Consider the following 15,180-nt stretch of genomic DNA (forward strand, 5'->3'; position numbering starts at 1 on the left):
GTCTCGAGACGCGAGCTTTAACGACGCTCGCGTCCCCCCCCCCCCCCCCCCCCTCGCGCCAGCGTTACCGCGTAACGACCGGTGCTACATTCCTCGCGGGAACTAGGCTCGCTTTTCTAATGTGTAAATATTTCAGCCAGGCGAGCCTGCTTTCACCAGTAAGCTGATCTTCGTTGCTTTGCGTTCCTCTCTCGCGTACACACACGAGGTCATTACTGCCAACGGCTCCCGATCTATCCAGGATTTCTGCGCCCTGTCTTTCAAAAAGAAAAAGAAAACGTGTAGTTTACTCGTAGGAGCCCTTCACAGGTAGTCGAACGCACGGTGCAGCAAACTTCCGGTGTGCATCGCACGCTGTGCGCGGCCGGATAATCAGTTATTGAAGCAGTATCGAGTTTCAGGGTTTGTACTTTCTAGTTAAACGTATTCTGTCGAGGCCGTTCTCTTCATACCGTCCGTCGCGTTTTGTTATAACGGCAGTTGCGTCGGCGTGTGAGATACTAACGAAGGGCGGAGGAACAATTGGGAAGGAAACAAGTCTTTCACAATCTGCATCAAAATTTAGCTCGCTTCTTGGAAGTGAAAAAGAGGCTCGAAAGATGTCGTGCGCGGTTAAAGTTGCCTTACGTTGAAGGGCGCGAACTGCGCTACGTGGCGAGTGTTCTTAGTTTGTTTCCTTCAAGCGTTTTTGCCGGACATGACGTCATGGTCGCGAGAGGACAGCGTGATCGGCGGTGCGCACTTGTACTTAGCAGCAGTTGACTTGGCGGTATCTATAGGGAGCGAGTGGGAGCCGGCAATGCTAGTGCTCCACGCAGCTAGCGGCTGCGACGCCATGCAGGGGCAAGAAGTAGAATTAGGTTGGTGGCCAATCGCGGTGAAGATGTGAGAGAGAGGGGGGAGGGTTGACAGAGAAAAGGAAAGCTTGGTCGACCGCACCGTAACTGTCTAGCGCTCGGCTCACACCTGAGCAGCGGTGGGCAGTGTGGGGAAGGAGGAGAAGGGACGAGAACGTGACAAAAGGATAGGAAGGCGGAGAAGTGCTGGCAGCTTGATAGCTCTGCTGGCAGAGCATTTTTATGCCCGCTAAGTTTAATTAGCCCCGAGCACTCTCTTCCTACCTGTCTCTGTCATCTTGCCGTCCCTTTACCTCCTTCCCCACACTGCTCACGGCTGTTCAGGCGTCGGCAATCTAGATGGCGTCGCATTGCGGTCACGGGCGCGCCACGTGCTGGCGGCGCTGCGAAATGCGCAGAAGGATCGCCCGCTGTTAACGTGGTTGCCCGTGCGTAGAAATAGTACGCGCAGGTACTTCCGACGTCTACTATCACGGATGGCCGCGATTCGTCACGGGACGTGAGCATGCGTAATTCTGGCCAGAATTTCCGCGGACTGCGCAGTGACTCTAATACGCGTTAGGAGTAAGTGGTCGACTACTGCGAGACCGCGTCGTTGTGAACGCCGTCCCAACTTGACAGACGAAGTCGGGGGAAGCTGGAGAATTGAAACGATCGGCAGTTGGCTGACAGCGGAACCGTCAGCGCGCTGCCAACGTATGGAAGACGGAACGTGTCTTCCCCGAGACGACACTCGCTGCGACGCCCTCCCCGTCGGATCCAAGACACGCGAAGCACCCGCGCAGGCGGTGGACGTGGAACCAACGCGGCTTGAACAGCACGTTAGAAAAAGCCGGAGATCCCCAAGTTACGCTTTATATTCAAGTAGGCACCCATATTCACTATAGAAACAATCGGATAGACAGACGAATGTCGGCGCAGAACTCGCTGCCAAAACAAATCCTAAGAAAACGCCTCCTCAAGTGGCATGCTCCCCTTCAGGTATAGCTGTGGCGAAGCAAACGCGAGTAAAGAGCACTTGACGACTGTTTCGTACAGCCAAAAGTTTCAGTCATGACCAAGAAATGCTCTCGTATTGAGACGTTGGTTCCAGGCTGAAGGTTTTCACGTTCGGCCGCCGTTCTCAACTTCGTGTCTTTCTTTTCATTCGCCTTTTTTTTTTCTTATTTTTACAAGGCCCCAGGACACTTCTCGTCATATATACATTGCCCCAACGCCTTTATCGAGTTATCAAATTTATCCTAACTCATGCGCGATCTCGTTTTTTTTTTTTTTTAGTAGCTACTGACCTCCGTCCAAGTTGCGCGCTTCAAAGATTTGGCTCGTATCGCCCTCCAAGCGCGAGTCACAAGAAATCAGATTTGCCGCCAGAGAATAAAGCATCAAGTATTGGAAACGTCTGACCACCTTCTCTTTAGCGCACGAAGCAAGAAAGGGGAGAGCACCGATCCGATCGGTTCGAATTCGCAATTTGAGCAGAATTCACCGTCTCTCCAAATAGAGGTTGCCCGCCGTAGCGTATTTGCGATTCGTAACGTTGCGCCGTTCTGGTATAATTGAGTGGGGACCGCGGAGCAGCTGAAAGCGAAAGGACTCCACGCGCGCAAAAGTCGACGACTCGGTACCGAATGTATTGCATCCGACTGCTGGAGGCTTGTCGGTGGAGCAACGCCTTGTTTTTAATATGCAAATTGCTGTCGACACCATTATCGGATTTCCACGCGTCCCGGGGTCGACACACCCTGTCAAGGATATGACAGGATCATCCGCTTAGTCATAAGGTACATGTCCCGTCCCCACAGCTAGTTCAAAGCGAGCGCAGATAGTCTTGGAAAAAACGGCGGAAAAGAACAGCTGCCGTAGGGCCTGTTGGTTTTCTCGCGAGGAAAAGAGGCTTTTGTCGCCGCGACGTAAAACGATCTCGTCAGAACAACATGATTTACGACGTAAATCGCTCTCACTACCGCAGGATCGGTGTTCTTTCGGTTTTTCTTCTTTCTCTCTTTTACTTTTTTTTTCTTCTTGCGAAAGTGGCCCTACAGTAACGCCAAAGAGGTTGCGACTACGGCTAACATTTACGGTACTGGCTATGAAACAGCTGCGTACGTCCTAGAATACTCACAACATGGGCCGTTCTAGCATATTTTTTTGTGTAACTTGGGTTAGATAATTTGTTTTTGTTTGTTTGGTTGGTGGGTTGGTTGGTTGCCTTTTCTTTTCCGACCTTTCTTATAGTCCTTATATTCTTCGGTTCGGTATTGGGTTAGTCGTTCGCTATTCCAGCGTATAGCAGCCTATCAGCTACACCAGGGTCTTTCTCTATGTTTACGATGCTGAACTCGTCTTCTTCTCATCCTTCTTTATTTCTTCTTTTTGCCTTTATTTTTATTTCAGTGAGGGCCGAAATGATAACTATCGCGAACTTAGCTTGAATTCAGTAAATCGGCTAAAGTTCGGTAGCTACTATGGTGAGGACGCTGTCGTTTTCCTGAAGTAGAACTATTCCTTTCGGCGTGCATACTGGAGCACTCTGACACAGCGTTAACGTTCTACCGTTAGTGCCGTTTCCAAAGCCGTCGGTCGCCTACTACGCATGCGCGTGAATAACGGCGCACGCGCACTTCGAAGCGAATGGTGTGGCGTGCTAACGGAAAACGTGGAGTGGTGACGCCATATTGAAGTTTACCCTAATAACGTGCTATAGCTGTGTGGCTAGCGTAGTGGCTATAAGTCCACGAGAGTGCAACGTTGTCTCTGTATGTAGCCCGGTTACCTTTTTCTTTCATTATTTTTTTTCTATCGCTCTAACGTGTATTTCAGAGTACTTCCTCCGCTTCCCTAATGGGCTATGTAGGGTAAATTTTGTTTCGGCTGCCTCGAACTGCCGAGACGGATATACCACCATCATTGGAAGTTGAAATAAATTTGCTACTAGCTCCGCGCGCAAACACGTAGCTACAGACACAGCAGCGTTAGGCAGAGCGAATCTGCGCGCTGGTATTTTTTTTTTTTTTTTTTGTATAGTATACGTGAGGTCGGGAAACAAAGAGGTCTGTCTTTCGGTATCACGTCCACGGCTCTACAAGTAAGCAGCCAACTGTCTTTTTTTTTTTTTTCATTGCTTTAACCGGACGTTCTAGCAGACGTGTTCGTGCACGTGGTACACAAATTACCGGCCTTCAGCGCCAGCGCCGGCGTCTCCTCGTTAACGCGAAGCACCCGGCATTCGCTGCTTCGTCGAGTGACGGTCGGTGTTTTTTTTTTTTTGCCCGGTTCGTGTTACGACCAGCCCAACGCGTACGAGTGGCTCGGCAAGTTTCCGCCGTTTAGCGCGATCTTCGCCGTGGCGCCCGCGTTCGCTCTCCGTTTCCTCGATATAACGTTTCCCTCCAAATAACGTTTCGCTCGGATGGTGCCATTCGGGAACGAAGCCCGTGCTGCTGCCGTAGGGGCCGCAAGTTAACTGTAGTCAGCGCACCGCTACTACATTATTTCCCGCGAATTATGCAGGCGAGCCTTTTTCTCTACTTTCTCTCTTCCGGTGTTTCGTTAAAACATCTTGCCTACATAAGAGAAACGCTAGGTCGGTTTCGAGTGATGGATTATTCTTTCGTCGCTCTTTTTTCAGTCCTTACGCGGAAGGGAAACAAACAAACAAGCTTGGAACTTTACTTTCGGAATTAACAGACGAGCCCGCGCGCCGAAGACGTCAGCGTGACGTGAAAAGTGCAGGGCGGTATTTCGTGTTTGGTTCCCTTCAGTGCAGGAAAATTCTACAAAACATTGCAGGTTGACGCTGCTCAATCAGGAGGCCGGGTTATTATTTTTTTTTTCATTTCTCAAATCTTTAACACGAAGCGGACGCTGCGAAAGCCTATGACGTTAGGGAGAGATGTTGCGAGGTGATCAGTTACTTAGGGAGCCACCGTACGCGTGCCACTGTCCGACGTACAAGCCTACGAGATCATTCTACCAGTCCATCGTAGGTATATATAGAGTACGTTTAGGGCCCCTTCGTGGTCCGAGCCCAATCCTAGCCTGGTTTTGTTGAGTTAGCTTGCTTAAGTAGCTCGTAACGGTGTAACCGTCTCGGTGAGTCTGTGATGAATCTGACACAGTGCCACACAACTGACACAATCGCTAGCCATTCTTCCGACTGCTGCTTCTTTAATAGTGCAGGGTGAACGTAGTAGCCACAGGTGGAGTAGCGTACCGCGAACGCCTCCTACAACCATCCGAAGAAACGCGCGAGACACTTACCTGCATTTCGAGCAGAGTATTACCCTAGAGGGATGGCCGCCGCAGCTTCTTAAATTGTGGTTGGCGCATCATAGTCCCAGTTGCTTTTGCTCACTAACTAACCAACTAACTAACTAACTAACTAACTAACTAACTAACTAACTAACTAACTAACTAACTAACTCTTACCAGCAGAGGTGAAGCCAGCGCTTGTCCGTACTTTACCTCTAAATTCAGCTCCGCCAGCTAGAGCTCCTCTCACAGCTGAAGTGCTTCCGCTCTGCTAATGTAAACGCTAGGTTAAACAGAAAAATAAAAATTAGTTGTTGTGGTGTAAATATTATATCTGGCTCTGCACTGAGTATCATGGTCTCCCACACAATGTGCCAAAACATTCAGGTTCCATCCTTAAAGTAATAATAGCACATAGACGTTCAGTAGGATCTGTACGGCGAAATTAGCCTTCTTAAGCACGCAGGAAGTAAGAAAGCACTTCCTGTTCTTCAGTAAAGCCCCTGTCTTTTCGGGCGCCAGGTAAGATGGCGGTAGCCTGGCTTCACTTCTCGCACTTAATACCTGTTTCAGAAGTTGTGTTTAAAACCTCCGCAGCAGGTAAGAGCATATGCAGGAACACTGCATCGACGATGCTGAGGCCGACGTTACAAAACGCGGTCGCCTTGGGCTATGGTAAAACGCAAGTAGAATCGCACTAAGTTATCACATTAAACAACTCGCAAAGCTGCGAGTTCTTTTTCTAACTCGGTGTACTGCAACCCATACGACGATGCCTCTCCGGTTGCTCTGGCTCATGCAAGGCTTAGGCCACCATTGTGATAGGTGGCGCTGTAAGCTTTAGTGTCATCGTTATTATTGACGCAGCCCGCTTTTGCCTTGTCGGCACGTTAGTTATCTATGTTCCAGACCGTACTGTGTTCATCATCCTGGCACGTCGTTTTCAGTGGAAGAGAGTAACAATGCCATAGTATAGCGGTGCTCCTCCGCAAGGGGGACGCGCCTTGCTGGAATGGTCACGACGCCGGCGATGCATCTGTTACCGCTACTGGTGGTGGTGGAGCTGGTGATGTCTGTCTCGTGTGTGTTGCCGTGTCGTTTGCTTCCTTCTCTTTCCTCCCCTCTTTGTCCTTTCTTTCTCTCTCTCTCTCTCTCCTCCCCCTCTCTTTCCTTTCTGCGCCCTCGCTCTACGTGGTGACGAGTGGGGGCGTTCGCGTCAAGGTGGATGTGCCCGTGGTCGTCGTCGTCGTCTGCACCCGTGCTCCTCCTCCTCCTCTTCCTCCTCGTCCTCGCTGGTGGTGTGCCGTGTCGTCTGCTCTCACTGTCACACAGACGTGTTTCCCACTCACTCATACACTCGCTCACTGTCAACCCACTCACTCAGACGTCAGTCACTCACTCCACCTTTCCGCATCATCCCTAAATGCCTTCACTAACTCATTTGTCTAGTGGGTCGTTGCGTTTGACTTAGTCATTCACCGAAGTCCAGGTTAGCGAACCTTTGTTCATCGCTCACGCCGAGTACTACTAATTCGGGCGTTTCTGTCGATGTAATATGATGATGTAGATGATGTAAGAATGCGCAGTTATCTTGTACTCTGTTCGTTGACCGAGGCTCTTGGAAGCTCTTAGCGTGTTGAAATGACGAAAGCAGGGAAGGACGAGTGAGGCAGCGTTTCTCTTCGAGCTATTTAACCGGGGTTCTCAGCATTTCACAACTTCTGTTCATCGTACGCAACGTGGGATCCACATGAGGTTACATTAGTTGCGAAGTAGTCTCAGCTTTAATACTGATTTGCCTGGGCTGGTTAGAAAGGTGGACTTGCGGCGGGGCGCCGCTAGTTTGATGAAATATTGAGATTTTAAAAAAATTGAAAAGGACGAAAAGCAAGCCTAACGCACAGAAAAGGTGTACAAGCATTCATGCACGGAAGATAACTGTAAGAAAACATTAATTAACATAACAAATCACGCGCAATGCAAATTTTCATGAAGCTTGCGGGCGTGATTGTAATCCTTCAGTGTCGATGAAGGGTAGCGCGGTCGAACGCGCGTGTAGGAGGAAAAGAGTAATAAGAAAGCATCTCGGGCTTTCTGCGAATGTCACGGGATTTAAACAGACAGGACTTGGGCCTATTATTCTTGGAGCGGGCTGGGCGAGAATTGAATTCACTGACGACCGAGCATCTTAGTGAGTGTCTCCTCCTTCGAGCCCGCGTCGTCGCTTGAGTCAGAAAATAAAGGATTAGGTTGAAGCGAAGCCTCCGACGTCACCCACACGCAGGCGCGCACTCTTCGAAAGCGGCGACGGCGCCAAAGTCGAGAGAAAGCAAGTTTTAAATTGGGGTTTCTTTTTGCGTGTGTTTAACGTGTCTTTAGTTAAAGAGAACTTGGCTTCGCCTGACAGGAGCACAGCGGCCAGATGCTAGCACCGCATGAAAGGAACGCGACGCATCAGCGTTCGTAGAATGACACGTCGAAAGCCAATTGGCATCTGGGTGGCGTAAAGCTTTTGCCTGTGCGTTGTTTTTCGAGGGGTCCAGCCAGCCCCCCCAGCATGGATTATCTGTAAGCGAAGGATGCGAGTCCCCCGAATAGAGAAAATGACTGAATCTTCGTCCAGCTTTTAATTGGACACAAGGTAGCAAGTGCTTTGTTTGTTAATGATTATTTTATCTTATCCAGCCGCCCATTCTTTAGTTTTCGCATTGAAAGGTGTCATTAACGAACTAACGGAACAACTAGCTTTTTCCGCACAGAAGTTTGAAGTAGCCACAGGATGAACAGCACTTCTGTGCTTGCAGCACTTAAACATGTCGTGTTTTTGAGGAAGTTGAATGAAATAAAGCAAAGAGCATGGAAGGGAGGTGTGGGCGGGGGGCGGAGGGGGGGGGGGGGGGGGGCGTTGTATTCCAGCTATTGCTATGCGCCTAGGCTGTAATTTTACTTTAGTAATCATGCTACGAAACTACGCGTCGCATTTTCTTCGCATTAATACACGTCTCCTTACTTACGCATTGGACACTTACTACTGTATAAATTTCAATTTTTCTTTTCGAGTGGTTCCTGTCAAGGCGCAAGTGTTAGTCCAGAGTGCTTACATTTGAAAGGAAAGCAGTAATCAGTAGGAAAACAGCAGTGAATTCGGGACTGTCGGATGACCGCCATGTTGGGGGAAGATTGGCTTGGTTAAATAAGCGCTAGCTCGTTGAAAGAGAAACACGATAGTGGGCTGAATAGACGCAAAAAAAAGCGCGCAGTCTTTGTCAAAGTCTGGAACGGTTGAGTACGGACTGACCGTCGCTGACGTCGAGGTGTTACGAACACGCTACGCGTCTCCGCAAAGTCGCCAGGAACAACTGAGGTTGAGTTACGGCACCGTATACTTATGCGCATGCGCTGAACGCGAGAAAATCTGCGCGGACGATAAGTTTCGCACAGGTTTAGTTAACACCGAGGTTAATTTCTTAAGGGGGTATGGTAGGGCAAATGGACACAAAACAAAAAGCTATTCTTTGATTTCATTACTAGAAAATACGCTATGCGCAGCAAAACCTTGCATTGGTGAACGCGCAGGAGCGCTCGAAGCCATTTAATAATGGTCCGAAACAAACCGCGCCTCCTGGTGTTTAAAACTAAACATAAAATTGCGTTCTTTTTTTTCTAAAATCAATTTTTCCAAATTTTTCGAACCTTGATATACCTTTTCCGGAAACCTATCCTACTGTCTACGCTGAAATTTTCTCAAATTCTACTGAAATGTCTTGCAAATAGTCAGAACTCAAAACTTTTAAAAGCTCACTTATAATTCTGAAAAAAAAAATGAGTCTCTCTCACGATACCTGACAGGGCGATATATTTGTTTTTCTTGTGAGATAAGTGTAGGAACCCATTTTTTTTTTTTTTTAGGTTTGCATTAAGGCCACTATTATTTGGAATTATTGTGCAATACTTCACGGTCATGCTATTTTTTTATTCCTGATAAAAGAATACGTTTAATTTTACAACCCAGCCTAAAATTTGGTTCTCAAATACAAAAAATAAAAATAAAAAAGGCTGCAGTGAAAAAAATTACATGCAGGGATGGCCAAATGCGTTCTCATTCAACACGAAAGACTTCACAGCAAAATATGGGACAGTTGTTGAAATATAACGCTGAAAACAAGATGAGCCATTTTTTCTACCATACCCCGTTAACCTATCATCTTCCATATAGTTCCTTCAGCCAAGTGTCGTCTGCCACAATGCCATTTCACTTGTGGACACTTCGTCTTTGCGCGTTGTTCTGTAATTCAGTGGCATGCTCTCTAGAATCGGCAGACAGGAGGGAAACTGAAATTTGAACTACTTTAGTCCTTCTTCGCGTCCGGCCGCAACGAACGCACGGCACCGGACGTGACGTCATCAGCTGTCTCGTGACCTCCCGCACCGATGTCTTGCGTCATCTGTAAGTGTGTGCACGTTCCTCTGTTTCTCTCTCTCTCTTTCTCTCTTTTTTCGTCTGCACGACCTCTCTTTCTGCATGCCGTCTTAACTGTCAAGTCTTCTCCGAAACGTCTTCCCCACCACCAGAAGCTGTGCGGACTACCCACGGTGACGTATGTTCCTATCCAGAATACATTTTTCTCTCTCTCATTTTTTTCACATCGTGCGTCGGGACGCAAGTCATTCATGGCATGACGTCATCGCTTTCTGCGCATGCGGCTTCTCCCTCCCTCTCTTTTTCAAACGCCTTCTATTCTGCCTTTGAGAGGGCGTCCACACTTGAAGCTTTGCCTAGACGTCTTGTAGACGTTGTTGAGCAAGTTCTCGTTGGCTTTCGTCTCTATGCTTACGTGCAATTTTGCCGCGTACGTTACTTTTTCTTTCTTTTTTTTTTATCCCCCAGCTGTTTTCTGTAAACACTTGCGGGCCGGCGCCGTCTTGGGAGAAATAATACCCCGCTCGGACAGTAGCAGTGCGATAGGCCTCGGGTCTTCCGCAAGTTTGCTTGTGCCGGTATTCGCGTTTGAAATTGAGAAACATTGAAACCTTCACGACAAGGCAATGTGTTAACTCAACGTTCGCCGGCCATTTTCGAGTCACAGTCGACACGATACTGCTGGACGCAGTGCGTTTTTTTTTTTTTTTTTTTTATGTATGTGTGTGTGTGTGTTTACAAACGGTGCAAACTTCAGTGTCGATATTTCGTTAATTCTTGTCATTTTTCTTTGTATGTGTGCGGACGAACGCATGACCGAAATCTAGGAAACTGGAAACGGTAAACACCATTGTCGATATAGGCTGGCAGGCGTTATACAAAAAACAGAGACCTCGGAAGAGCCGGGGGAATTCTGCTGTTTGTTTGTCGAAATTTGGCTAGCGCTCTTTCTCTTCCTCCTTTCTCTTTTCTTTTTTTTCTGGAAGGAGACAGTGCGGAGCTCGCCATGCCGTGTTTACGACGCCGGTGCACTATTCTTTTCTCACCCGCTTGCAAATGGAACGACGCCCCCGTTAAGCGAACTGCTATAGCTTCTGGGCCGATAGATGACGCAGTCTTCCTTGTTTACCCTCCCTTAACTGGAGATCTGTTGTCACTTCGTGTACTTGACCTCGTACTTTGCGTGCGCTTATTATTTTTTTTTAAGCGGGCTTAGAGCTCTATGCTAGGCTGTTTTCTCCAAGCAAGCTCTCCGTCATATTTCTGCGTGCCGGGGTATTTGATGACAGTCTGTGTCACAGATGCAATTTGGGGTGGTAGATTTGACAACGCTTTTGTACGTTATCGTCTGGTAATAATTTCTTGGCCTGCTTCTTTATTATTATTATTATTATTATTATTATTATTATTATTATTATTTGTTTTTGTTTTTTTCATTTCACCCTCTGTACAGGCCTTATATTTAATCGTGATAGCAATGGTTACATTGTTGCCGTGAAGTCGGCGAACTTGGAAAAACTTAAGTCCTGTTACCATAAGTTTGGAATTCGAACTTGTCATCATTAAAGGTTCAGTAATGTCACTGATACTTGGTATGCACGAAGCAATCCGAACGTGAACTAGTCAAAAGCGATTAGCGTGCCTTGTTGCGTGTCTATTTTCGCCGGTGTTTACCAATTTTTTGTCTTGTTTTGTTTTTAAGTGGGTCACGAAACGATTATTTTTTACTGCAGAATGGCCAGAAACTGGCTACAGGGCCGTTTCACATTTCTCTACCATGTAATGACACGTAAGAGGTGTCCTCATTAGACTTCTTGTTTTGTTTTAATTTGTGCAAGTGGCATGGCACATGTGTTGCTTATGTTTTCCAAACGTAAATCTATAGTTTATAGCGTTCCTCTGTGTCAGTGGCAACTGCCGTATCCATGGTTTAGGATGCTATAAGTGCTAAGTTTTTGTAAGCCGTAATGTCAGCGTTTTACATTTATTCTTATTGTCATTTTATCTTTATCTACCGCTATTTTCGCAAGTGCTTTTCTTCAATCCTTGAAAAATATTAAATAACTAAGCTCTGAGGAACTGTGAAACGCGGCTATTGTGGCGGCTTGCTGCTCAATTCTTCGGTTTTCGTCGCGAGGTTATTTTATCCGGCGCGTGCGGTTTAGCTGTCACGACATTGTGTTAAGGCAAACTGAGCTAAGACGCTACAGTACGCTTACTTCTATGATATCTCCGCGGAACCGGGCTCTCCCATCATTTGGCTATGTGCCATAGAGCTGAAGACGTTAACGTTGTTCGACAGCGTTGCACGTAGCTGAAAACGTTGTGCGGATTTTTTTTTTCTCTTAAACTTGTCGTTTGTAGTCCCTCTTTTGGGTACGCAGCGTAACGTTCTGCCTAATCTTTGATGTGGGTATGCCTTTTTTTTTCATTTATGGTACATTTAACAGGGATAAGCGGGCTAGTTGGTGGTCGTTAATGGAATGCATCATGTAACCGCACTGAAAAACAAGGGACAAGGAAGGAACACAGAAGACAGGCGCGTGTTGAAGTTCCGCGCCTGTCTTCTGTGTTCCTTCCTTGTCCCTTGTTTTTCAGTGCGGTTACATGATGCATTCCATTTATGGTACAGTCAGTAGCGCGCGGATGGCCCTGAATTTAAATGGGGTGGCGTCTAGACGACGCTTTACGTCAAGCTGATGCGACGCGCAGAATCAAACGGGACCCAAAGTAGAAGACGTTGCTGGCAAAGCAACGCCTACCATTGGTACTCGTGCAAGTCTTGGAATTGGAGTAATTGTTATCGCTAGTGGCTGCTTGTGTGCGTTCTGTTTCCGTTCGCGTCAAAGGAACAAAAATAATTTAAGTCACGGATGAACTAACCGGCCCGAGGAAATAAGTTGGCCCATTGGGTCTGTAGAGCTATAACGCCTTTGTCGTAGCCAGAAAGCAGCAAGTAAATAGCGGTTCACGTTACTTCTCGAAGCGCCCCGGATCGAAGAGCGCAGAACGAGCAAATGGTGACAGAAACGTGCTCCTTTTTTGTTGTTGTTTCCTGTGTTTGTATTGTTCTCACCGCTCTTTGCGCTTGGCTCTTGGATCGAGTGCGCTTTACGAGCTAACCTGCGTGGCCTACGACCACTGCAGTGATGCCGATGCGCGTCAGGCGGCATCGCGACACTAGCGCAACTTGTCACAGCCTGTGGACACCCACACACACGCACTCGCACGGTACACTTGGACACCGCCTGGTGCGCTACGACGCACACTCGTACGAGAGACTTCGCATCGCGTACCTGTCACGCACAATGGCGCTAAGATTGTTTTTATTCGTTCGAGGAATCCTGCTCACCTCGCCGTGCTGACGCCGTGCGGTTTTAACGTTGCTGTGGTTAAACGAGGAATAGATAACGCAGCGAAATTATAAAAAAAAAGAAAAGTACTGGTACAAATTTTGGGGATAGCTTGAATTCTAAACCTGCGATATTGCGCCGAGATTGGCAAGAAAATGGGGTGCTAATGAAGTTAGGAGAAATGTGATCCAGGCAAACATGTGCGTGTAGATATTGTCGCTAAGAATCGGGGTCAAAAAAAATTGTTTTTCGCCGATAACGTCAAACTTCATTAACGCAGGATTTGAGTTCCCGACCACTCTCCGGCAATTATTTTCCTTTTCTTCCGCTGTTTGTTAAATGTATCCTTATTGGCTCTATTAAACGTGCTCTATAATCTGTCTCCAAAGAGCTTTCGGATGTGGGAGCGCTTATGACCTACACCCTGAAAAATTTACGGTGATCAAACGTTCCTTCCCATCGCGGACAAACCTCGCCTTGCTAACTGTACCTCGAGTGGGGATAACGACGGCTACCCGTCTCAGCCGATTTAGATAGACGTTAAGGATCGCTGTAACGCCTCGGCTGTTCTTAAGCCTGAAAACTTTTCCAGTCTAACAGGGAGGGGAAACCAATGTTTACACGAGCGGATAGCGATTTTACGCGATTGAACATGACGCGGCTGTCGCGGCAAAAATAATGTAGCTGTACCGTTACTAGCACGAGCAACTCGCGCTTCTCGTTTATTTCGGAACGCGAGCACTAATGTAACCCTGGCGTCGAGAAGCGCACTCGGCAACCTCGCTGGCCCAGGTCGGTCGTACAATGGGGAGCCATCCACTCCGTCAACGCGTTTCCCTAATTCCTGAGCGTTCCCTGTACTGCACGTTTGCCCGAGTTGGCGTTCAAATGTAGCCGAATGGTTATAGCCGCGCATGCGGGGAAGAGGGGGGGTTTGTCTCTCGCGAATAGTATGCTCGCGAGAGCCACGTCTATACATTTTTTTCCACGCGATTAGACACGCAAACGACTCTTGTCACGTGCTGCTTGCATTAACGACTGCACCGCCCCGCTAGTTGGACAAACATCCCCGCAGGAAAGCCGGCTTTACGTTTATGAAAGGTGTCGCTTGAGCAGGTGAAGCGAACTTTAGAAAACAAAAATATATTCTGTTGGTTCTCGTTGGCCGAACCTTCCCGGCATCCCGAGGAATCTTCGGTTTCACGGCGTTACCATTTCCTAGGTTAATTTTTTTCCCCCGTTCACCTGTTCCTACCGCTGTTGTTTGCGCATTTATATTTTCAGTTAGAATGTGGTTGTCTGTCTTGTCTCTTTTTTTCTTGTAGCTTGTGTTAATTTGCTTCGATAATTTCGCCTCAATTTAATTGTTTGTCATATTAGCGAGTATTTCTTTATTTTCGTCGTTCTTAGCAGACTGTTTGTTTTTGTCATTGTAAAAACCGAGTAGTGCTTTGCCAGCCTTATGCAGAGCACTGAAAATAGACACGTACGTCCCGCCAGCGCTGCCGGCACCTTCCAATTACGGTGTCGAAAGCTTAGCATGAAGTGATCGAGTAGTGGCACTAGGTACGCGCGCAGTAGTGATAGCGACGCACCATGTCGGCACAATTACTTGGCCTGCGGTTAGATGTAGCAGTGTCTGTACTCGCGCTCATTTGAGCCCTGTCGTGTTTGGAGTCTTGTAATGTGTTTCAAGTAACTTGTAACTGTAGGAACATAACTGTAGTAACATGTAACTTTCAATATATCACCGTATAGGGGCACCAAGGTCGATGCTGTGGTCTGGTATAGCTCTACCGCATGTATAGTTTCAGGGCTAGAGGCTCAGTTTTTTGTTGTGGGATACCGTGCCCGATATTGAAATGCCTAGTGCATTGCTCTGGTGTTAGCCTTTCCTTTCTAGGGTACTGCCGTGTGCCTGTGTATTGCACTAGTGCTCTAGTAGAACATGCTGAAGCTCAGCGCGTTTGTAGTCAGCGTCTCCATTCTAGATGCCTCTGGGGTCGGAAGGTTCGCATGCCTCTGGGGTGGTCTCGGTGTTTTAGCTGCGGTGCGATTTGACCGTGCTTGTTAGTCACCGGGGTAGTTGGACCGGGTTAGTTGAGAAGTATGGGAGTATGACCGGGGTAGTTGGAGAAGTATGGGTGAGGCCTTTGCCCTGCAGTGGGCATAACCAGGCTGATGATGATGATGATGATGATGATGATGATGATGATGTTAGTCACCTGTCACCGATGATAGGGAGCTCTCTACTTTCAGGTGCATCATAGCCGTGAACAGTAAATTTGATGCGTGGCAT

The 15,180-nt window shown here is 47.7% G+C and overlaps 1 protein-coding gene across 7 annotated transcripts in view; it reads left to right on the forward strand.

The window, feature by feature from the left end:
• The window catches only part of Snap25 (Synaptosomal-associated protein 25kDa), a 361,995-nt gene that overhangs the window by 329,750 nt on the left and 17,065 nt on the right, over window positions 1-15,180 (forward strand). The gene's annotated exons all lie outside the window — the stretch shown is intronic.

The sequence above is a fragment of the Dermacentor andersoni genome, chromosome 7, assembly GCF_023375885.2.
Source record: "Dermacentor andersoni chromosome 7, qqDerAnde1_hic_scaffold, whole genome shotgun sequence".
Classification (NCBI taxonomy): domain Eukaryota; kingdom Metazoa; phylum Arthropoda; class Arachnida; order Ixodida; family Ixodidae; genus Dermacentor; species Dermacentor andersoni.